The 26,158-nt window shown below is 39.5% G+C and overlaps 1 protein-coding gene across 3 annotated transcripts in view; it reads left to right on the forward strand.

Annotated features, from left to right (window-relative positions):
• Nucleotides 1–26,158, forward strand: part of ZNF407 (zinc finger protein 407) — a 422,449-nt gene that overhangs the window by 295,645 nt on the left and 100,646 nt on the right. The gene's annotated exons all lie outside the window — the stretch shown is intronic.

Raw genomic sequence — 26,158 nt, forward strand, 5'->3', positions numbered from 1 at the left:
CTTCCCCCCTGCCCACCCCCGTCTCTGCCAGTGAAGGGCCTTCTAGTGTGTGGAAACCTTTCCTACTTCACAGCTCCCTCCCACTGGTGCAGGTCCCGTCCCTATTCTTTTGTCTCTGTTTATTCTTTTTTCTTTTGCCCTACCCAGGTACGTGGGGAGTTTTTACCTTTTGGGAGGTCTGAGGTCTTCTGCCAGCATTCAGTAGGTGTTCTTTAGGAGTTGTTCCACGTGTAGATGTATTTCTGATGCATTTGTGGGGAGGAAGGTGATCTCCACGTCTTTACTCTTCCGCCATCTTGAAGCTCCTCAGTCTGTTTTAAGAATTTTAATGTATTTTTGATATGAGACCTTTGGCAGATATATGTCAAATACTTTCTCTGAGGTGGTGACTTTTTTTTTTTTCTCTTAGCAGTGTCTTTCATAGAGCAAAAGTTTTTAATATTTATGAAGTCCAGCTTATTATTGTTTTTCCTTTATGGTTTATACTTTTGTTACAGTATTTGAAAACTATTTTCCTAACTCAGGTTACCAAGATTAACTCCTGTATTTTCTTCTAGAAGCTTTATGCTTTTACATTTTATATTTAGATGTATGATCTATTTTGAGTCCAATTTTCTGTAACATGAGGTATAGGTTAGTTCTTTTTTTGGTATATAGGTATCATTTTTTTGAGCAATATTTGGTGAAAACAATATCTTTTCACTGTAGAACTGCCTTTGCACTTTTGTTAAATCAGTTGGCAATGTTTCTTTGCATCCATCTCTTTCCTCTCTATTACCATACCAGTTTCTAAAATTAAGCCCACATTGGTTTTAAATTTTATCCTTAAGTTCCCATAATTGGGTCCATGTGTTTTCCTTCAGTTTTATGTACCCCATCTCTTCATTGCTCTGTAATGTAATATTAACTCATTGAGAATCTGTCTGATTGTTCACTGTCTTGTCCTGCTCCTGAATGACTTCCTGAGGAGAGCTTCCCGTACCTGATAATTGTTACAACCAATCATTCAAAACGCTTATGAACAAATAAAATGAGATATGCATATTTATATTCAGAATATAGTGACCAGAAATTCTTATTTCTTAATCCTTTATATTGATAAATAAGAAAAGGCTTTCACTTTTTGCTTATAATATGATTCTTCTCTGGTTAGCTTTGCCATCATTTTAAATAGTACTCACCAATTTTGTATTTTGAATTCCTCATAATTTTCTTACTAGCTAAGAAATCCACTTTTAAAGAATTTGCTCTATCACCACACACTCATTAAGATGACATCTATCAAAAAAAGAAAGAAAGAAAGAAAAGAAAAGAACAAGTATTGGCAAGAGTGTAGAGAAATTGAAATCCTTATGCACTGTTGGTGAGAACATAAAATGGCACAGCTGCTATGGAAACAGTATAGTGGTTCCTCAAAAAATTTAAAATAGAACTACCATATGATCCAACATTTCCACTGCTGGGTATATATCCAAAAGAAATGAAAGCAGATCTCAAGGTATTTGTACACCCACATTCATAGCAACATTATTCACAATAGCCAAAAGGTAGAAATAACCCAAACGTCTTTTAATGAATGAATAGATAAGGAAAATGTGACTCATGCATACAATGGAATATTATTCAGCCTTAAAAAGGAAGGAAATTCTGACACAGGCTACAACATGGATGAACCTTGAGGACATTATGCTCAGTGAAATAAGCCTGTCATAAAAGACAAATACTGTAGGGTAGCACTTATATGAGGTCCCTAGAGTAGTCATACTCATAGATACAAGAATTAGAATGGTCGTTGCCAGGGGCTGGGGGACAGGAGGATGGGAGATGATGTTTTAGTAGGTACAGAGTTTCACTTTGGGAATATGAAAAAATTCTGGAGATCAATTGTACGGCAATGTGAATACACTTAATACTACTGAACTGTACACTTAAAAATGGCTAACATGGGCTTCCATGGTGGCGCAGTGGTTGAGAGTCCGCCTGCCGATGCAGAAGACACGGGTTCGTGCCCCGGTCCGGGAAGATCCCACATGCCGCGGAGCGGCTGGGCCCGTGAGCCATGGCTGCTGAGCCTGCACGTCTGGAGCCTGTGCTCCGCAACGGGAGAGGCCACAACAGTGAGAGGCCTGCGTACCGCAAAAAAAAAAAAAAAAAAAAAAAATGGCTAACATGGTAAATTGTATATTATGCGTATTTTACCAAAGTTAAAAATTTTTTAATTGCAAATATAAAAAACCCCAGTTACCCTTATCTTATATATTTTATGCACATATCCATATTGGAAAATTTTAAATAGGTATCTCTGTTGGTGAGGGGTCATTAGAGAAGGAAGTTGATTGGGATGGAGAAAATGAAAATTGGGAAGTTAACACAGAAATTATACTAATGGGCTTGACACTGTAAAATTAAGTAGACCAAAAAGATGTTTTATGATATGTGCTAATGAGCATTTGAAATATATAAATGATTGAATAAATTTGCAAAGTTTATTTATTCAGGAAAAATACGAAGGAGCAAAATATTTTAGCTTATAGACATGCTTGTACTTTCTTATTTTTTCCATTTTTTTCTATATCTAAGTAAGATTAAAAACACTTAAATACATTCTTTTAATAGATGAAATTCCATCATAATAAAGTAGTCACTTAAATCACCTAATAGCTTTTGTTGCAGCAGAATATAGCATAGGCCCATCTAGATAAAATTGTGGTTTTGATGGCTGGTCTAGATCCTTCTTAAAAAGCTCTGCTCAGACAGTTCACTCTTGTCACAGCTATTAGTGCCATTTGTGAGTAGCATGTCAGTGTGATTGGCAGAGGCATTCTTTCATCTTGTGAAAAATCATAATTTTAATGCATGCTTAAAATAAGAACCTAGCATAAGTGACTTCCTGTTTATAAAGGAAAAGGCAAGACTCCTTTGCAATTAGTATAAATTATTAACATTGCATTGAATATAAAATTTAATTTTCTTTTTTTGGGGGGAGAGAACTCTTCTTGGGGGAACTGCCTTTCAGGATTTCCTCCACATTGGTTGTCTGGCTCACTAAGTAAGAATGAATGATAATACCAGTTTCTTTCCAGATGTTGGCAAGGACAGACTTGGATGCTGTTGGCTTAAATAGAATCTGTATCTCAAAGTAATGTAATAGATCCTTTTGCATCTTGAAGTAGGGTTTATGTCAGTTAATCTCTTTTAGTGATAAATGTCTTGGAGTGATTAAATAAGTTAATATTTGTAAAGTACTTAAAGTAGTGCCTGGCGTATGTTAAGTGCTCTATAAGTATTTAATTAATAAAATATTGAATTGAAATTACTCTGTGCCTTCTAGGTTCTTTTTAATTGTGCCAGTAGGTGTTGCTCTTGAGTGATAAGAATAGATATTCTGAGTTGTATTTTATATGAACAGAGTGACCTGCATCACTTGCATATTCATGTTTATATATCCTGTCCTATCCTTTGATTAGAAACAAAGACTGTTTCTAATAAATAGATTTTTGCTTTAAAGACTTGGTTGGTGTAAAATGACAGGACATGAAAATGCCCAGTTAGTTCTCTTGAAATTTTAGAATACTGTTTGGTGGTATTACAGTTAGTTTCTCTTAAAGTTTATTATTTTCTTTAAAATATTCCATCCTCATGACATTTCCCACTTACCACCCAGTTAAGTATCATATTTTAACATTCTTTATCTTAGTAACGAAGCATTTGTTGACTCTATTGACATTTTTATAGAGCATCCAGTCTATACTGAACTAGGGTATTTCTTGGGTGTTTTACAAATAACCCATGGATAGGATTAGGTTTGTCAGATTAACCTTGATATTCAGACAGAGCAAGCTTCATGTTTCAGTGAGGGACAGAATAGGTGCCAGATGTGGTCCCTCTTGTGCACATTTAATTATAATGTTATTTAATGACTTGTAAGTGCTCTTGCTATTAAAACGAGTGTTGGAAATAGTGTTTGCTACAGGGGTGGAAAGGTGGCTGTAAGTTTTGCAACTCGAGTGTCAACAAAGATGATTTATCTGAAGTGCAAGAAGGCAAGCTGAAGGGTACTTGACTGTAAGAACTGAGTATTTAAAGAGGTGGGAAGAGGAGACAGGCTGGGACACCTAGAGGCAGAAGTGGCCCTTCGAGGGGTCAGTAAAGTGGATTATAAGGGGATTGAGTTGAAAGCTTGGATTGCATAGAACGTGCAGTAAAATGCTGAAGAATCAAGAGAAATAAAGCAGGAATAGCTCTTTAAAAGTGGCTGAATGACACTTTAGGGTGTTTTTTGTTTGTTTGCTTTACTTTAATGTCATCCTTATATATCTTCTTTGTCCATATTTCTAGCCTTTCCCCCCTGTATGTAATGAAAAGAAGTTTTTTGTGATGTATGCTTTGAGATCTCATGAGTCTCTTACCAGTCAAAGAAGTGATTCTGTTTTTAGATATGATTCTGTAATAGCACTTAATATATTTTCTTTTTTCACCCCAATTTCTCTGTGTCTAAGAAAATGTGTTAGAAAGACATTTTTAAGATGTTTTATGCTCAGTTTGAACATATCAAATTTTAAAACATCTTTTTTACCTTGAAAAAGACATTTGATATCCAGGGCTGTATAGTTTTATTATTTGTGGCAGGATCATTTGGGTGTGTTCATCTTCTAGGCATTACGATGTCAGGGTATTCACCTACTACATGAGTATGTATAATCATTTTCACTCAACATGTAAGAAACAATAGTTTATCATCATGATACAGATAAAATGGAATGTTCTTGGCCTAAAGGTTTTGAGTTAAACCTGAAGGTACAACATGTTAATTTATGCAGGCATCTTATCTACTATTTATATTTGGTTATACCGCACTTCTGTGTGCTTAGGGAATTATCACTGCCCTTCTGAGTGAGCCCTGAGCTTCCACACAGTGCAGGACAAGACCATCCTCCCACCCACTCTTTCTACCTCCTGAGCAAATGGGAGTTCCTGTAAGGTTTCCGCAAGTGTGGGACTCTTTCCTTATATGGCTAAGCCAGCCACAGGTAGGGCTCTTGTCTCTGATATGAATCCTTATGTAAAACCCCAAGCCATAGAATTCTAAAAAATTGTGATATGAAGATCCCAGTTACAAGTTTTACCCTGTAGAATCAGATTAACAAGGCACCAACAAATTTCAGAAATACAGTACTCTAACCTTTCTATAATAGTTCCAAATTATTAATGAAAATCATTTTCACTATATCTGGTGACGACTTCTGAATCATATAGAAAAGTTTAAATCAGTAACTTTTATAACTTTTTAAAATGGGGAAGGTCTTGTAAACTTCCTTGAGTTCATGACGTTGATATTCTACTTCTTAATGTGTTGCAAAACACATTTTAAACGTTCTGAAGTGACTAGAAATTTTGCTTGAGAATTTGTAACTACTTTTATGTTGAGACCTGGTGGGCTGTCACCAAACAAATGTTGGGCTTTCTCCACCCACGGTATGCCCCACTGCACCGTGCTAGGCCTCAAAAATACGACAGTGAGCGGTGTGAGTGTGGTCCTTGCCTTAGTAGAAATGATTTATTTAGTGGACAAAGGACATTAATTAAACAACCACACAAATAAATACCCAATTTGCTATCTAAGGTCCATACAGAAAATGTCAAAGATGCTTTGGGAGGTGATCTGTGTAGGGCACCAGGAAAGACTCCCCTCCTTGGAGCTCAGGCTTGAAGGAGCATAATAAGGCAGCAGAGCAACAAATACTCCAGGAAAGAGGGAAATCATGAATTTGAGAAATCCATATATTGTAATAATTCTTTTCTAGTTGACTTAGTCTTATTAGGTCTTTCACAATAATTTTTTTTCCTACTCTCTAGAACATAGGAAATATTTAGAAAGTAGCATTGAATTAATTCCATTTTATTCTAAGCAGCTGAGCATATTTTATGTAATAATAACAATTTCATGTGAGCACTCACTGTTTATCAAATTATTAGGCTGTTTTCAAGAGAATCATCTCATTTACTTTTCAGAACAGCCTGATGCTACCATTATTCCCAATCTAATGGTGAGGGGAAAATGAGGTAAAGTAACTGACCCAAACTTATAAGGCCAGTAACGCAATAGGAAGCCAGCCCTGGCTTCAGTGTAGCCACTATTATGCTGCTATCTTACAGTAGACAGTTGACTGTGTTATATGCGATATTTGGATTAAATATCATGATCCCAAAAGTGTTTTGTCAGTCAGGGTTTAATCTTAGAAGCAAGACCATTTTTAGTGCTGTAGAATAAGAGATTCATTTATTAGAGATTAGACCATTCTTAATTGTAGGAGTTAAAACCTTAAAAGTGGTCCTAATGGAATGAGTTCAGTTGTCTACATGAATATCCACTTTAAACCCAGTTTTAAATGTACCTACCATATTTCATAGATATCACATGTTGGAGTTTCTTGGCAAAATACTGCTTTTTGATATACCAGGGAGATGGTCAGTTAAATGGAAGACCAAATCAAGTTTTAAAAATTTAAATATGCAACTGGATTTAAGTTAGTCCTTAAAATTTCACAATTATTTACCTTCTCTTCAATATAAACTATGGGAAAGGGTGGTGTATTCATAAAGATGATACCTGCTAGACCTGGAAGCATTATATTCCACAGACGTACAGCTTATCTGTTATAGTATTTGTTTCATGAATAGCTTGTCGTTTTAATTCATTCCCTCTTTTTTACCCATTCCAGTAATTTTGCCATTTGCTTATGAATGAGCTACATATGGTTCAAACTTGTTTCCTTTCTCCTTTGGCTTCTTTTACAACCTTTGACCTTTGAAAGCATTTATTATGTCCATGCAGTGATCATAATTTTTCTAATATGTCTTTCCACAGGCATGGTGATATCATTCCCAAGCATAATGCTTTTAGCACAAATAAGTTACCTTTGTTAAGAGTGTATTTTGAACCACAGTACTAATCTAATTTTTATCATATGCTTATTGAAAAATCTAAAATTTAGATTTTGTATGTCTGCTATCTTTGGGTTGATTTCCAGACAGTATCTATTAGTGATTTTTCCACCTATTTCTTGACTCTGGCTGTGATATTAACCTCTTATAATTAAGATGCTCCGTCTCTTTGACACATAGTATGCGCTTTTAGTTTGTCTTAATTTTTTTTTACCTCCAATCATTTTTCAGAAATTTTGTCCATTTATTCATGTACCACTTCATTGGTACCTTTCAGATGCTAAATGCTGTCCCATTTATCCTTAGTAACCATGCTGAATTTTTCTGTCCTTTTTAATATTTAGATTTTATTGGATGAATGTAGATTGCACCTTCTCTAACTGTGTCTTAAATAATTGCCACTTAAGGGAATTAAGAACTACAAGGGAAGGAAAATGCTGACCCATGGACTAAGCAGAGGGAGAAAACGTTCCCACTGGGTCCAATTTCCTAAGAAGGACCGTCAGGATAGTGGCTGAGGCCTGAAATTATGGTCTGAATGACCTCTAGAAAATGATAAGTTCACAAAGGAACTTGCCTGTGTTTGCACCAAGCAAAATAGGGGTAGGTAGTAGTCACCCCACCAAAGAAAGACAGCTAGCTCCCCTCGTCCTTGGCTGAGTTATAAAAGTACAGGAGAGAAAACAATCATTTAGACCATGGAGACAGAGTTGACATTGCAGGATAAGATATGATCCAGGGTTTAATAAAAGCTAGTGTAGGGATACTTTTGATCCAGAAGGGGAGGTAAGCGAAGTATCTTAAATTCTAAACGTGCATTTTTGATCTGTTTGTTACTTTAGGACATAATAATTTCTATTGCTTGTGGTATGTAGACATTTATCTAAATATGCATACCTAAAACATCCTTTAGACTGTGAAAGTCCACATTTCTCTTATACTATTTTTTATTCTGTTATCTGGACTCTTGAGAGTAAAGATATTGAAAAATTGGAGTTGAAATACAAGAAAATTGATCTTTGTTATTGTAATTAGATCTTTATATATTGACAGATAATCACTATGATGTTTTCTATTTAAAAACGAAGTATAAAGTAACAAGTATTCTTTAGATATAATGATGTTCAGTAGCTCAGTAATAATCTGACATCAGAAGATCACTATAGAACTATTAAAACAATTGTGTTTTCGAATCTTTTATTTATCAACCACAGACACTTAATAATTGAAGTGTGAAGGAGAAAGACAAAGAAGTAGATGTCAAATAATTAATAAAAAGACATTATATCTTAGTTCTAAAAATATTCACATGAATTGCATTTTTATTTTAAATTCTTACATAGTCAAGTAATGATGGAGACAAACTTCACAATATTTATATAACCTCAGGGTTACATAAGACATGAAAAACAGAAACAGAAGTGGGAAAAAAGTAAACAAAGTTTCACAATCAATTATGACAAAATATTTGCAACACATAAGACAGGTACAGGATTAATACACAGTTAGTATCCTCACAGGAGGTCGCTATTCCTAATTTACAGAAACCTCCCTCAAATTGATTTTTTTTAAAAGACAAATCTGAATAGGCATTTTAACATGCAGATTACCGGTAAATATATGCAAAGATGTTTAACCTCACTAGTTGTCAGTACATCAAAACTGTACAGTGCCAGTTTTTATCCACTGGTAGAAACCTTAAAAGGTTGAGAATGAGCCGTGATGGAGCATTTGTTGGAAAATTGGAAATCTCATATGTCATTGGGAGAGAGTGAGTTGCTAAAACTCTGAGAAAGTAAGCTAGACATACTTTTAAATTTTATTTTTATCTTATTTAAAAATTTTTTATTTTATATTGGAGTATAGTTGATTAACAATGTTGTGTCAGTTTCAGGTATACAACAGAGTGATTCAGTTACACATATAAATACATATATCTATTCTTTTTCAGATTCTTTTCCCATATAGGCCATTACAAAATACTAGTAGAGTTCCCTGTGCTATACAGTGTGTCCTTGTTGATTTATGTGTTTTGTATATAGTAGTGTGTATATGTTAATCCCAAACTCCTAATTTCAGATTAGGAGTTCGAAATTAAAATGCACATACCATTTGACTCAGCAATTCTACTGTTAAGCAACAATCTTACGGAATAAATATTCTAGCGTGTAAAGATACGTTGTTGTTGTAGCGGCTAAGAACTGGAAGCCATGTAAGTGCCTGCCAGGATGGGACTGCTCATGCGGCAGACAAATATGCAGCTCTTAAACATGAGCCGCATGCATCTGTACTGGCCTGACCGCGACAGGCGGCTACACGCAAAAAGCAAGTTGCAAGTGCAGGCATCTGTACTGGCCTGACCGCGACAGGCGGCTACACGCAAAAAGCAAGTTGCAAGTGCATGCATCTGTACTGGCCTGACCGCGACAGGCGGCTACACGCAAAAAGCAAGTTGCAAGTGTATGCATCTGTACTGGCCTGACCGCGACAGGAGGCTACATGCAAAAAGCAAGTTGCAAGTGCATGTATCTGTACTGGCCTGACCGCGACAGGCGGCTACACGCAAAAAGCAAGTTGCAAGTGCATGCATCTGTACTGGCCTGACCGTGATAGGCGGCTACACGCAAAAAGCAAGTTGCAAGATAGTGTGCCTGGTAGGACTATTTCTTTCTCAAAAAGGGGTTTGGGCGGGTGGCGGGAGCTTAGTCCTTGCATGTATATTTGTATGAGCGTAAAGAATCATACAGATAGTCTACGTCAAGCTGTTAATATTGGCCGTCTCAGAGGTAAGTTTAGATGGTGTGTGGATACTGTGCATTTTTTACTTTATGTAACCCAGTATTGCAATGGCTTTTTTTTTAATGACAAACACATATTACTTCTATAATTTAAGAGCTTCTAAAAAGATGTTAAAATGACATGCTGAGAATGTCCCCAGTTTTATTTTTTAATGTATGTACTGTTCAGAAAAATTGATGGACCTAGAGGTGCAAGCTTTTCTGTATTTTCTACAACATGTTGCTTTTAATAATCAAAAGAGAAAGCAGCAAATGCTATTATAAAACTATTCTAAAGACCTCAATAATCGAAATTAAGGAAATAGATCCCTCTCCTCCAGTTTTATCTAGATTGCCAGCATGGTATGGTGGAAAAAACTATTGTCTGATAATGAGATAATATTTTATTATCTGATTGAAATAATTTAGCTGAATTGAATTTGGCTGAGTTTTGAGCCAGCTCTGGTACTTCCTCGCTGTGTGATCTTGGGAAACTTAGCCCACGTCTGTCAGCTTTAGGTTTTGCATGTGTAAACTGGGTTTGGGAACCTATCTAGTCATGGATATCGTGAGAATTAGCTTGTTAAATTACATAAAGTCTCTGTTGTAGTGCTTTTCTAATAGTTCCAATTAAGTCATCCACTTTCCCCTTAAGATTGTAAATAGAAGAAACGCCTGAGTTCACCTGTCAGGTTGGGGGAGAGGGTTGTGGACTGAACTGTGACCCTTGCCTGTATGGGGCTTGGCATAGTGAGAGAGCAGACAGTGACCAGAGGTACAGATAGAACTTAAACTAGCAGTGGGGCTGCCTGCTTGAAGTGAAGAACTCTTAGGACCAAGGGTGGCCACAGGGAAGTGGAACTCAGTAGGACGGCGGTGTTGCAAAGCTCCCTGGCGGTGTTGCAAAGCCCCCCTGGGAAATGAGGCATCCTGGAGGCCTGGGCCTGCCCAGGGGAGGGGCTTGCTGGGGGAAGAGAGTGTGGCCCTTGGTGCTCTGGGTGCAGGGCCCTGGGAGAGGAGAGACTCAAGATTTTGGACTAAGCAGAACCGGAAGCCAGTGAAGTAACCAGAGGAGTGACACGATAAGATTTGTAATCACTTGCTAGCTTTGTGCCTTGTAAAAAGTTATAACTGTCTTAAAGATACGGAAATGATCGATCCTGCTTTGTGGGACTAAGGTAAGAGAAAAATAAATGAACTTTCTTGCAAGTGTCTGCTACACTCAGTAAAGGTTTGTTCCCGCACATGTCTGGATCCTTCTGTTCACTTCCAGCCTCGTGACCCAAAGCCAGGTTACACTGTCAGCTCTACTAGGGAGAAGGTGAAGGGGAGGACCTCCACTTCTGGAGGGTGCTGTATTTTCTTCTGTTGTTTGTTTCTTAATTGGGTTGTTTGAACCACGTGTATACACATACTTTTCTCTTGTTCAAAACGTTGACCGGGACACATCCTTCGTTAGCTCAGGGTTGCGGGGAGGGAAGGTGCTCACTGAATTCGTGCAGTGCAGGGGGCAGCGGGGGTGGTAGATGCTTCCAGGTGTGGTTTGTCACCATCTCTTTCTCTCTTGAAACTGCTTGAGTCAGGGCTTTCTGTTGATACAGTTTCTTCCCATTACTTTTCACAAAACCGTTATTCGGTGATTTTTCTGATGCATTTCATGATTACAGAGGACTTCGGCCAGTCCCTACTTGCTTGCTGAGCTGAGCCCTAATTTTCTCGGCCGTGTGCTGGAGGGTGTCCTCAGTCACCGTAGCACGTGTGTTTCAGCACCATGCCCTCCCTGGCCCGTGGCACTGTGGGCCCATCACTCGCACGCTTGCCCTTCGCCATTTGGGCCATAGTGCGGGTGGGCGGCGGAGGGGTGGGCGGCGCTCACGGTGCTTGGGCACATTTGCTCTGCAGGGACCTGCCTTCCTGAAGCAAGAGCTTTTGATAGGTTTCCTTGCTAGCAGTCCATTGATTGAGAGGTTGGGATGGTATTCCAGGCATGGAGGGGAAAACAAAAACAAATACATGCTCAGACACAGTCAGACACACACAGGTCCTGTAATGGATTGGTAAGCAAATACTTGAATATTTCAAAGACAGGTAGCGTTGTAATAAATCAGAATAAATCAGACTTGCTCAGAGTGCCATTAAATAGCTTAAGCGTTATTCCTTCTTTAAATTCTTGCTTCTTTAAGTGCTAAATGTTGTTGCTGGGATTTTTTTCCCCTCATTTATTGCCTACTACATGAAGCCTATGTTTGATTATATCAATGTAGAGCTACACCAGAGTTGCTTTTAGAAGAGAAAATACATAGCCTTCAAGCTGAAGTCTACAGAAAAATGCAGAAATGCCCCCCAGCAATGGTTATGGTGATACTTAATGATGATTATTTTGTTTCTTCGTAGAGAAAGTTGACAAAGCTCTTCTAGGGCTCGAATAACTTCCCTCCTCATATACAGATTTCTTCACATTTCCAATGACTAGTGCAAGATGGCAGGATAGTGTTAGAATAAACTCTGCCAGCCCAAAACAAGTTATCTCCATTTCTGGATGTGGATCCTTCATGGGGCTGATGAGCACCGACGTTATAAGCTATTATGAGTAGAAACTACAGAGGAAATGGAGATGGTGGTTTAATGTCCACCTGAATCATTTCCCACGTATTTTCCCTGAAAAATGAAAGTGGACTTTTTCAAGCTGTGAAGGGGTACTGAAGCCTCATGGATGTTTGTTTCCAGATAAAAGTTCAGACCGTCACACTTGCTTTTGGGAGCTCTTCTTAATCTTGGATGATCTAGAAAGACTTTATACTTTTCTGTTTGTTTTTTGTCTTAGCTAAAGTTTTGGTGATACATGTGGGGGAAAGGCCAGGAAATGTACATCCCCCATCATGGATGAGGGGTCGGAGGCTAAACAGGAAGTAGGGTCAGGACGCTAATGAAACCTGATTTTAAAACAGAAAGATAAGCTTTCCTTGTCTGGTTTGTAAAAATCTTCCTAGCTTTTCTAACCTGAAGTAGTGTTAAAGGAAGGAGGGGAGGGAGGGAGGGAGGAAGGAAGGGAGGGAGGGAGGGAGGGAGGAAAGGAGGGAGGGAGGGAGGGAAGTTGATCATTTCAGAACAGGCCTTTTTTAAGGCACTTGACGTTAGAGCCTGAAGCACGTCTTGGCCGGTCACTGCTGGGCCCCGATGACTCGCGCGCCACGTTTGCCCTGACGGTGAGGTGAGCGCCCGCAGAGTCTGCTGTGCTTCCTTGCCATTCTGTGGAACTTAGACTTTCCCCAGCAAGTCTCAAGGACAATACCAAAGACTTACTGGTGTGTTTGGGGTTATTCTGATATTTTTTCTTCTTCAGGGTCTTCTGAGAGCCAGCATCTTTTTGATGAGTGACTGGGTATTAGATCCTATTTTAAGATCTATTATTAATTTATTTTAGAGGTGTTCCTCATTCTACCCACAAAGCAGACACTTTAAAAATCATAAGTTCTAACAGTGGCATCTATTGCAAAACTGAAGTTACATTACAGTTATTTCCACCAAGATGGTCACTTTTAAAATTTATAACCCAAAGACATATAACTCTAGTAAACTGATATTTTCCTAAGACTTTTGATTTTTCTTATGCTGAGTTGTCTAGAGGTTAAAAATATAGATGTCGCTGATAGAATGACAAGTGTAAACTCGTTGCTCTCCACAGCTGACTTTTAGGTCTTATGGTAATAGAGCTTTCAGCACATTGAGGTTCTCTTCCTCACAGCTGTTACTTTATGTATAGAGCATTCATTTTCCATCTGCAGATTGAGTTATTTGTCTGAATTGCTGCCCTGTTGAAATTTCACAGTACTTTTGAAGGGAACTAGACCATGAAAACACAGGTTGTTTGTCCTCCATAAAGGGAGAGATGTGGATATACTGATGAGCAAGATTGCAAACAGAAGTTACACTTTGCTGCTTAAATGACCAAATTCAACATATTAAGAGACTTGAATTCACCTAAGTTGATCAATACAACAAACTGTTCAGTGACATTGAACCATGACTACAAAGCTCAAAGTTTGTCTTGGGAGAACCTGAATGTGCACCATAAACTGACTGGAAGGAAGTGCTCGCTGTGAGTTGGGAGTTCCCAGCCTGTGTCATCAAGGACCAGGATCCTATGGCGTGGGCCCTGCGGGTGGCCTGGGGTTAGAGGGAAAGAGTCGCTACTGCAGTGACCTTAGGGAGCGTCTCACCAAGTCAAGTGACACGGGTTCTACCAAGTAGTTTTGCCCTTTCTTGTAGACCTTCGTGCGATTGTGCTCAGTATTACCTGTAACTCATCTGGAAACATGGATTGCTAATAGTCATGAAATAGGATGTTGTAATGGAATAAAAATTTTCCCACTTAGCATGTTACCTAAAGTTCGAAAGCGGATTGCATATAATCCATATAATTATAGGAGTGGGACCTGAGAGATGTGTATAGTATTTAGTTCGTTGGGTTACAGTGCTGCTTGATATTTATGTCCCACCAAAGGCATCTATTCGAAATGTGAGCTTGCCAGCTTTTGTATTCTTTTCATGGGAAATAAAATCTGTAGATGATTTTTTTTTTATTTAAGAAGTGTGTTAATCTACATTGATTTCTAAATTTGTTATGGATTCCTTAGTGGAGAAACACAGTTCATCACTGACTGTTCTGTTACCTGATAGCCACTGATGAAGCATCCATGCACAAAGTGTCAGAAGAGGTTAATATTTATTGATTTTATGGTGCTACAGACCACGTAGTTTTGCCATCAGAGATGTATGGCCACCAGCACTGGAATCTGTTAAATTGCAGAATGCACGCAGATTTTATTATACCTACGCCAGTATTCAAGATTTTTTAAATGACAGATATTTAACAAAAAGCTTGAATGTGTAACTACTTTGAACCTGTGACTTGAATTTAATATTTTAACATGAAACGCAAGAGCACTTAAAAACTAAAAATTAATCCTTGCTTTGCAAATAGCAAGCACATTTAGCCTTTTCTTCCACTTAACTATATGCTATTGATCCGAGAAGGTGCCTGAGAAAGTGATAGCTGAAATTATGAGCGATAAAGGGCTTGCTTCTTTAACAAAAAAGTATGTAATTAGCAGTGAAGGGGGGAAAGCCTATGTTTAGTTTTAAAGGACTTTCAAAGAAACAGTTTGAGTGCCACACCAGTGTTCAAACGTAGCCAAGGAACAGTCGCAGCTTGTGGGTAGAAATGAGGAGAGCTCACAGTTTTTTCATTTGTCTCCATCTGTGTTTCTCTGAGGGAAATATAGCGCTTGGTTAACCTTTGGCAGGCAGCAACACTGACCTCTTTCTAGTCATTTGCTTACTTGAATCTGCTTACAACTTGCATTACTTAGTTGACCGTTTACAGCTTCCTGTATATAATAGATGAAATAAGACAATTTATGAATTACTTTGAGAACCCAGAGCACACTGAAAGACATTCCCTTGCCTTCCAGATCCTAGGCTAAGTGTGAATCAAACCTGAAACTCCCCACCTATATTTGAGATTCTTTTAAGTGGGAGCTGGGATTTATTTCTACAAAAGATTTAATGGACATTCTAAAGCTAAAAAAATAAATCTACTTTGACCAACTGAGTAGATTGCAGAGTGTCCTGCAAATATGCTTTTAGCTCTCCCACCAGTTTTGTGCTATCTTGCCCCATTTTATTGTGCTTATTTATAGGAGAAAAGAAAGAGTTTTAGTTCCTTGAAAGGGAAGCGTACATTGCCTAAAAAACCACTCTTATAGCTTGAATATCACTTCAATATATGGCAACTTAAAATCTAAAACTGAAAAAAAAAAAAAAAATTTAGAGAAAATTCCTGAATCATGTTCTAAAAGCTGTTGACAGTACGAAATATTTTTGTAAAGACTTCATTTCCCCTTCATTTTATTAGTATTTATAATACTGTTAAAATTTTCTTCATAAATATACCAGTGTCAAATGAATCTGATTCTTTATATAGTTTTAAGTTCTTGATTTTTTAATGATTCTGTCATTAATCTAATTTTCTACTTCTTTCTCCCCTCTTTTAAGCAGGCAAGGCCTCATACTAGTAACGTATTTAATTAAAACAGCCTTTCCTATAGAACACTGCTCTGTTCCACTGTTGTTTTTCATTCGGCACAGCCTGGGTTTTGTAGTCTCCCAACCTCAGGCTGCCTCGCTGGCTTTTTGCTGCTCACTGCAAACCTGCGGGTGACAGCTAAGTGACAGGCTCCTCCAACACCCGTTTCCACGTCTAAAATTAAACACGCTGCCAATGGCCATTCGCTGGTGTCCACGACACCCTCACCTCCAGGTTAGTCATTACCTAAGGTATTGGCTGTGTGAAGATGGTTTATGAGATTATTAATTGATTTATCATATATTAAAGCTGCATTATTGAGTACACAACAGAAAAGTAATGAAACGCACGGGCAAGAAATCTTTTATATAACAAACTAAAATGGAAAGCAAAAAAACCTTTTCAAATCTTTTATTCCAAATTAGAGAATCATTTTAAGGTTTGTGAGTAACAGTGTGACTAAATATGGAATTTTCAAATTTCACAAAACCAGGTTCACTGTTAGAATCAGAGAGATTGTGCAATTCTAATAATGGTGGCATTTAGTCTCTGCTCCACCCCAGGAGAAAATAAACAAATCCCTTGAATCACTGTTTTTGTAATTTATTGATTTTTAATAATCAATCTCACCCTTTTTAAAAGATGTACTTTGTGAATTGTCACAAAATGTGAGCTATCAGAGGAAATATTTTAACCCCATTTAAAATTGTTTTATTTGCTAATTGTGTATATTTTATTTCTAAATTAAACATATATTCTAACAGTTATATTTGGAAAACATTAATGCATATTTTATAACAATTCGTAGGCTCATTTTCTTTTGCTTTTTTGGATTGAAACTAAGAACAGAATGATTTTAGTGATTTGGTTTGCATTAGAGATGCATTAAAAATTAAATACAAGAAACTATTGTGGTAGATGAAAAATGGATTATTTTTTAAAAAGTAAAAATAACAGTAACAACAAACTATTCTGGGAAAAACGACTAAAATAATCTGACAGTTTTTAAGCTTCATCTTTGAACAACTAATCTATGTTGCTGTCTTTGACTTTTTTAAGTACGCTTTAATTAATGCTCTTCAGGTGAGTTTAATCTTATGACGTGATAGGCTTTCTGGTTAATACTGTTATAGTTCTCAAATAAGAGTTTTTCTTTCCATTGAAAACATGTTTTTGTTTTAGTACTCGAAGGGTGTCTCAGTGGTTTACCTGGTCAGTTTGACTTGGTCATTGGTGGTCACCTGACAGATGATTTTCTCCTGTCCCACCCTTTGTCCCAAACTGGGCTGTGCTGAAGCCATTCCAAGAAATCACCTTATGTTTTCCTCCTTCATTTGTGTAATCCTGGAGGAGGGGAGAATGCCTTTCCAACAAGACTCTTCCATATAGTTTGCTTTTCCTTTTTCCTAGTGAATGGTATTACCTAATTTTAGCTGAAGTTATTACTCGTTTCATGTGACCTGGGAGAATTAAAAATATTGTTAAGGAAGAAGGCCCAAGTTCATGATGTTTTCCATGCCAGCCTCAGCTGAGCTGTTTCTTAATTGCAGCTCGTTTGGGAATTTCAGAGGATCATTTTTGGTAGCGCTGGACTTGGCAAAGTACATAAAGTACTTCAATGGGGTGTGATGTGAAATGGCATCGTTTAAATTAAAAAATAAATCTCAGAGATTTTTGACATGTGAAAGAAATGGAAGCTCAGGACAGGCTGCAGCAGCAAAATGCACACGCAGCGCCCTGCCACAGCCATCTCCTCTCGGAGAAGAACGCGTCCAGCTCGCGACCAGGGCAGCGGTGCCAGGCCCAGCGTCAGTGCCCAGCTCACCGCTGAGAGGAAGCCCCGTGCAGACAGACAGGTAGGCAGGACCCGTGTCTGTAGCCAAGCATTTTCATCCACTGAGCCTCACAGCTCTGAGCCCCTTTCCAGACTAGTGGTTCTTTCCCCTGTGCCTTTTGTTCCTACTTACCTCCTTCATTTCTTTTTTCCTCTTATTATCCTTCAGCCCCCTCTCCTTTTTTATTGTCCCTTTTACACAAGAACACAGATAAATGCTGTAAATTCACACCCACAAAAGTGATTTGGAAAGAGAGAAAGACTTCTGAGCCCAAACAGTAAAGTGTGCAGCTAATAAGAGAACCCAGCACTCTTCTCTTCGTGGGCAGCGGACCTTGGGCCCGGTCAGAAGTAGGAATTCCCCATCACCTTTTTAAAGAAGAGCTTTTTTGTCTTAGGAAGGTGTATTCTCTCCTCCCTGCTTCTCCTTTCTGCTTATGCTGCTTTAACTGTCTAAGGGAGCAAATGCTTTTCATCATCCGTTGTCCACTGATTTTCTTTATGGGAGCTTTTGCTCAGTGGTGCTTTTTTCACTTCCCGTGCCATGGGCGTCCCCTACCTTCCTGCCCTTTGTTATACCTGCTGCTTGTTAATACAAGGTATCTACCAACGTTAACCCACACTTAGTCTTCATCACCCAGATGCTCTGTTTATTTACAAAGCAGCACATTCCAGATTGCTAGTTTTTAGCTGACTTTTCCCCTTTTCTCTCTCTTCTTACACAAAGCTTTGTATCCATAGACATCACTTTTGAAGTTTGAATTTTATCAGAATTATTAGTCTAGTTCTGAATTCCCATAGAGTACACCATGAATTCCCAGCAATGTTAAATTTATACCTTTAACATGTCATTCTGAAATACCTTATTTGTATTTTTGACAATTATATTCCTTAAAAACATAACCCACTCTCATCACATCCATATATTATCAATCCTGGGGAAAGATCAAGTTCACGTTCTAGGAGAGAGGGAAGACAAAATGTTAAAGAGAACATGTCGGGGGCGGGGGCTGAAATGAACTTATCAATACCTTTAAGTCTCTGTGCGTCTTAAGACTTCTGTGAGAAGACCTGGTAGAAACGCAGGTACCTTTAATTAGAAATCGGAGAAAAAAACAGTTAGCCTTAAAATAACATTTCAAATCAGAGTATTCCAAAAATTAAAGTCAGAAATAAAGAAGAAATGCTATAACTTTTAACTCTTAAGGTGTTTTATATAACAGTTTCATTTCAGCATGCAAATTAGAAAGCATGCCAGCATGTGAAAAGAAAGGGCAATCAAAAGGTTGGAAAACAACTCTAGAAGGATCACACAAGTCTGCAGTTAGCCATTGTGTTGGTTTATAGAACAGATGGGACAGAGTAGAAGAAAACTAGAAATAGGAGTATGTGCATAAAAACTTGAAATAGTACATAAGAAGCCACTTATGATATTTTCAGCAGATACGCTTCTCTCACGCAAACACACGTTAGAAATCAAAATGCTCATACCGAACCACTAGCACCTTGTGAAGAGTGAGGGCAAGTTGACGAAAATGAAAAGCGCATTAAGCTGGAAGCCGTGGGCCTGGAGTCTAGTCCTGCCTCTTGTGTCACTATCTGTGGAGCCTCTTAAGCCCTCTCTGCTTTCACACCATTAAATGTAAAATAAAGAACAAAATTTTAATCGATGAACTTGCTGGATCTTCCTAGCGTGATATGCTATAGTTCTGTGAAACTGAAGATAATACTAGATTACAATCCTAATCTCCTGGTAATCTCTTTCATAATTCAAATTTGTTAGATGGCAAGGAAAGCAAAACCCCAGAATGTTGGTACTTTCCTGAAAGTTTGCATATAGTTTTCAGGGATCTGAGGCCATAGGGAGGGTTTATGGATTCCCAGGTTAGGAAGACTAGATATAGACTATATATAGACAGGAACAAAATCTGACTCAAATGTCCTTTTTTACAAAGGACTGTGAAATCTCTGAATAAACAGTGATATTCCCTACCGCTGATGAGACAGTATGACGCTGCTGAAATCCCATAGCCTGGATGGCATCTCTGATATAGGAGGTTGACACAAGGGCACACACAGCAAGAGCACAACCCCGATGGGGGCGGGGTGCTAGATCTGTTTGATGTGACCGCTCCCCTCCCCAAGTCAATTCAGAGGATAAAAATCAACAAAAAACTGATCAATTTTTTTGACCACCCACTAGTTATGGTCAGGCTGGTGGCTCCAAATGACTCTCCCAGCTAAAACTGGCTTCCCAGGAGCAGAACAGTTTTAGAGGCCAGTGAGGAGTGGATGATAGGGGCGCTGATGGACCACAAGGCATTCTCCGGAAGTCACCTGGATGCAGCCCACGCAGCAGTGGGCAGCCCGGGGCGGGTGCCAGGGAGCTCTCTTCAGAGTCTGGTCAGACCTAAAAGCAGTAAGGGATTATCACCTTGTGACTGCACAGCTCCTGTCTTCTAAACCTGCCCACTGCTGTCTAAAGGCATCTGTATATGACTGCCAGAAAACATTTCCTGTGACTTCCTTGATTCCTGCCTACCAACCTTAATATTTACGTGCTTTAAAATATGAAGCAATTAGGCAGTTAACAAGATGGGAACAAACAATGTAGTCTCGGGCACTTAGCAGGCCCTCAGTAAATAGTAGACATTATGTTCATTATTTCTGCTACTCAAAATAGAGTAGACCCCATTCTAAAGTCCCACTTATCAAGGTATGAAAACCTGGGCCAGAGGTACCCCAGGTAGAAGAAAGTGTTGTGTTCTTCTGGGTTCCTCTTGGCCACGGACAGAGAACGTTTTCTGCGTCCCCTTATAAAGTTGTTCTAGCGTTACAGATACCTACAAATTATGTTCGCTGAAGTCTTCATCGAAATCATTCTGATAACACTGCCACTGTTTTTTGTGAGAAATTCTGTAAGGCATCTCGTGCCTCTCTCTTTTGCTGTTCGGTAAGTAGCTTGGGAATTAAGTTCTCTCTACACCCAGGAAGGTCTCCCATTTTCTTGCTAATGGGAATACTCTGAACACACATACTTCATGCTCCCTCACCTGACTCTCCAGGGTTTTCATACTTTTAACAGGATATGGTTTCTAATGAGGCTTCTAGAAGCTTCAGAAACTTCTTTAATGATTTTGTTTTGACCTTTTGCTACTGCCTTCACTGGAACTGAATTGATTGTACTAAAAATTTGCCACTGCCATTCAGATTTTAATATTTTCACACCACCTTGTTTTTCTTCTTTTTCTGATTCCGGAACGGACACATATAAGATACTATAATGGGTAATAACAATCTTCATTCCCTCATGTACAGCAGGGCAGTACAAGAGCCTGAATTACCTCTCTGTTAAGACCATAGCAACTGTATTTCCAAACGTCTCCAAACTTTCAGACTTACCCAGCCTTACTATTTTTCTGTATGACATGGATGTTTTAAACAGACTTAAGCAGAAAACATTCACTGCTTCTGTTACTTGTAAACAATGGGAATCCCCACAAGGCAGGAGCAGTGAAGGGTGGGAGGAACAAGGGCGTTCCCTGGTCGGGGGCCAAGGTCCTTTGCTTTCTTTCCTCTCTGTTCTTGGTTTCTTTACTCACTAGGCTTTAGTCAACATCGACACCCTATTGAATTGCCCACACAGTTTTGCACAGGGATCTAGTAGAAAATTGGCAAACTCCAGAACACTTCATATGTCTTATGCAGCGTGAGTTTCCAATAAGTTAACTGTTGACAGTTCTGCCTTTGATCACTTTATCTTCTCATTGATTGCATGCCTTCATATCAATGTTTTGATATTTCTTCTTTTATTATCATCATAGTTTTCTCAGTAATTACTTAACTACCAGAAAAACCTTGAAACATGGTTTATTTCCCATTATTGAGCTTCATATTTGCAGATTTATTTCACCTGCAATATTAACTGAGTTTAGTTTATGTGTGTTTTATTCTCATCATTAACTTTGATTCGTTCTCATGGTATGTTTTCTTTACAGCTTTAATTTTCAGAAATAAGCTCCCTTTCTGAATGCAAATAATTGCTAAGAGTATCAGTTTTTGAATTTTTAATCGAAGTACCAAGGATAATTGGAGAATAGGGCAATTATACAAAATGGGATCCAGCAGGGACAAACAGCAATTCTAGGAAAGTAAATAGAGCACATGAAGACATATTAAGTTAGAAATTTAAAAATGCACTCCAAATAACTATCCCTTGCACAGCTCTAGGAAGTATGCTAGAGTAACTACAAGGGCATCGTAAGGAGTTTTCCCAGACTCTGTTATTCAAGAGAAATACCCCCCTGGTTATCCATGAGAAGTCAGCACGTAAGTGATTAACAGCCTGGGAGGCTGGGGAGAAAATACTGGATCATTTTAGAGCGGTGACTGACTCATTATAAATAAAAGGACCCTGTGACTTAGTGGATGTTGTCACATCTGTGATATTCTCTGTGAACCCCTTGGTACTTGAGATGCGTCTCCCACTCAGGGTGTGCCAGGCCTGTCTGGTCTGTGCCCTCTCCGTAGAGAGTCTCTTCTCCTGTCATGGTTTACTGTGAGGGAAGGGCCCAGGGAGGCGAAGACCCGGCCCAAAGTCACACAGCCATTAATGTCCCAAATGTTCATCAGTGCTTTCTGGGGAGCGGCCACCGCTCTAGACCCTGGAAACAGAGTCTAAGCACATAAATAATGAATATATACTGTAATGCCATGCTGGGTAGAGTCAGGAAGAGAAGCAAAACAGAAGACTGGATCAGAGAGGTAGGGAGCTGGGCCAGCTGGGAACTGTTCTGTGTACCAAGTTTGGGAAAAATCTAAGGAAACGACTTTTTACAAAACAGTTTTGTTGCGGTATGATCGACATAACTGCACATATTGAAAACAGGCAGTTATGTTTTAAGTTCATGTTAAGTTGACATAAACCCTTGAACCATCAGTGCGATGCGGATAACGACCCATCCATCCCCACCGCCCGGTTGCTCTAAGGAAGTGACTGAGCAGGGATCTGAATGAAGTGAAGGCCGGAGCTGTGAGAACAGGGCTCAGAGCAGCGTCTGGGCTGTTGGAGGTGGGCGGCTGGCCTGGGGAGGGATGGGAAGGCAGGTCCTGGTCCGCAGGGCCGTGCAGGTGGGCGGTGGAGAGCTGCTTCCGACTCTGACGGGGGCCTTTGAAGGGGCACGAGCAAGAGAAGAGCCTATATTTATTTATTTATTGAAAAACTCAGTCTGGCTTTTGTGTGGAGAGATGATGGTCTCGGCTCAGGTGGTGACCATGGGGCAGGGTCGTGGAGGTGGCCGGCTTAGCACGGAGTCACTTTCTGCCCGAGTTGAGCCGCGACCCCTGTCTGCCTCTGAGCCCCCGTTCTCTCGACCTTCCGGGCCGCCTCTGACGGTGCCCAGAGACCGTAAATGGCAGGGGGTAGGTAGGCCAGGCCTGGATTTGCAGGTTTGGGTGTCTATTTCTTCTACTTTAGTTTGGCATCGTCGTTCATATGCCACTGCTGCTGCTTCATCTCCATGCAGACGCCCTGTTGACTCCATAACTTGGATTTTTTAAACTTGCGGAGTGTTTCTTTCCCTTCTGTTACATTCAGCTGCTGATGGAGTTGTCTTCCCGACTACACACAGCTTTCCCACCTTCACGTCATTCTGCCCAACAGTCCCTCACATTACGCTTTATTTAAGAGGGAGCTTTTAAACTCTTGTTAGGGTTCTTGAATCGTACTTAATTGAAAAGATTTTAATATAGTTGTATATAGAAATATAGAGGATTTGTTTTCATTCTCCTAAGAATGTGACAGCAGAGTATACTAGTACCTTTCACAACCCAGATGCAATGCCTTATTTTTGTGTCATTATGTAGGCTGAAAGTTTATTTTTGACACATACCAGGACACCAGGAGAAATCTGGTGCATCTAAGGGCACCATTGTTATGCTTCTTTTTTCCTGGGGAAATGTTGAGGCCTTAACTGGAGGGACAAAAACAAAAGATAAGCTCAAAGAAAGAGAAAGGAGGGTGTGTGTGTGTGTGTGAGTGTGTGTGTGTGTGTGAGTGTGTGGGTACACGTACAGACACACATAAATATATATTTAACATATTTTTACTAGTAATTAAAATGAAGGTAAGTGCCTTACTTGATTTAATTTTTCTTTACTTTTCCGACATTAAGATGTTTGAGATTCAAGAACAACTTAATGCTTTTTTTAAAAAGGAAATGGGGCCAACCTTAGCATTTAATGCAAACTAGAAAAACATTTGTTTAATCAGTTCGCTTGCTTAATGTTATTTCAAAATCCAACTCACCCCAAAGCAGTTATTTGGGAGAAACAGACAAAATATTATTCCAGAATAATTATTTTCAAAATAGACACTTGTATTCCTATTATCTCTTTATATGTGGTTGTTATATATATCCTTAAAGTATCATTAATAGCTATATGATTATATCAATACATATATTTTCATTAAGCTTGCCTCCTTGAGCTTAGGATGTAAAATAAAAAATATTGGACAAAGGAAAAATAATATGAACGTTTTCATTGTCGTTTAGTAGGGAATCAGTACTTTAAGAAGGACTGACATTATAACCATGCAATAATTAGTAATATTTTAACGACTGAAACTAGTCCTAAAATTGTTTTGGACCTTGGGTAGCCTAATTTTATCATTTGAAACTTTCATTGCTATTAGAGATGAAGTTTTAACCAGATTAGGTATCAATGCTCTTTTTATAAATATAAATACACCCATATTTATCTATATATTTAAAATTTTGGCTACGAGTGTATAAAGCAACTATACTTATGAATAGATGTTATTTGGCTTAAAAATTATTTTCCCCGGCATGTTCCCTGGCTGTGAAACCTAGTCTCTCCTGCGATTCTCCTTGAGTCTCACACAACTGCCGCACTCACAGTACTTCTGACACCAGATGTGGAGGCGTTCCCACACCAAGCAGTTCTCTGTGACTCCAGCTGGGTGTCCTATAATTTAACTCCGTCCTGATGCTATCCGTCCGGAGAAGTGGGGGACAGGGCTGAAAATTCCAGGCTTCTGACCATGGCTTGGTCTTTCTGGTGACCAGGCCCCATCCGGGATCCATCCAGGACCCCACCCAGAACACTTTGTGGACCAAAAGACACTCCTAGTACTCTTATCACTCAGGAAATTACAAGGATTTTAGGAGCTCTGTGCCAGGAATGGGGACAAAGACAAAATACGTATTTATTATAAAGCACGGTGGCACATCGCCCTAATGCTCAGGGGAAGCAGTAATCTTAAACCGTTGGTCCTGTTAATGGCCTGCCTTCAGCCCATTTCAGCCACTGTGAACTTCATTATGTTCACCGTCATCCTTTCAGAGTGACCATTCTAGTCCAGTACATACACTGCTGCAGAGGAAGAAAAGGGCATTATCTGGAGCGGCAGATATCAAAGACAGGTAGCCCTGTAATGCATCCAGTCTGAATGGAGCCCCAAGTACTGCAACTCAGTTTGATCCTGAAGATGTTATTATATGTTACAGCCAAGCGTCAAAGTGTAGGTGCTGTTGCTACAGCCAGGCCAGAGGGACAACCGTGCTCTGCATTGGGCCTGAGTGTGAGGCTCGTGAAACAGATGAAGGGTCATGCCGAGGGTCAGCGGGGACGCTTGGAGACGGGCAGGCGAGGGGAACAGAGGGCGGCACAGAGGGACCGAGGAGACGCAACGGCATGTCTGGGGAGCACAGGTGGAGGGCATCTGGTGGACTTGAGGGACAGTTCAGTCCGGGGGGGCGTGGGCTGCACTCGGGGCCAGTACAGAAGGGGCCTGGGAAGTGAGGTTCAGTCTAGCCTGGCATTATTCCACTGGGCATTCTCCAAGTTGTCACTGCTGGTCTTAACGCGGGGTCCAAACCCAAACTCAGGGTGCCGTGTGTGCGCTAACAACAAAGACCCTGCTTCTAACCCATTGTCTGTTCTGAGGTGGTATTAAGGCTTTTGGCAACCATTCATTCTGTTCTCTTGGTTTACATGGAGCTTCATAAGAGAGAATCTTTCTAGCCGTATTCCCCAAACTGTATTGATTTCATTTTTTTACACCAAAACCGAAGTAAGACTACAGTTATCCGTCTCAAATTTCATTAGCTGCTTTACCGTTTTTCCAGTCTAATGTACAAACCCAGTGTGTTTACTATGACCCTACATTTAATGCCCTTATATAACGTGTGCAGCACACATTGTATTGGCTCTGGCTGATACAGAACTGCATTAAGTACCAGATGTATTACAGAGATTTATTGTATATCACAGAGGCTGTGTATGACGTGGAGATATGCTGTCATATCAGCTCTGGCTAACATGAAGGTGAAGGCTAGGGCAGGTGGACACCATTGTGACGTGACTGTAGGGGAGACGTGATTCAGTCTGGATTGGTTTGATGGAGGATCTGAGTTTGGGGCAGTGATTGGAAAGCAGTAAGGAGTGTGTTTGGGGAGAAGGGAGGGCTTGGAGGGGGAAGCAGTGGTCTTG

Source organism: Delphinapterus leucas, chromosome 14 (genome assembly GCF_059928025.1).
Source record: "Delphinapterus leucas isolate spDelLeu-1000000601 "Yukka" chromosome 14, BTC_Dleu_Yukka2, whole genome shotgun sequence".
Lineage (NCBI taxonomy): Eukaryota > Metazoa > Chordata > Mammalia > Artiodactyla > Monodontidae > Delphinapterus > Delphinapterus leucas.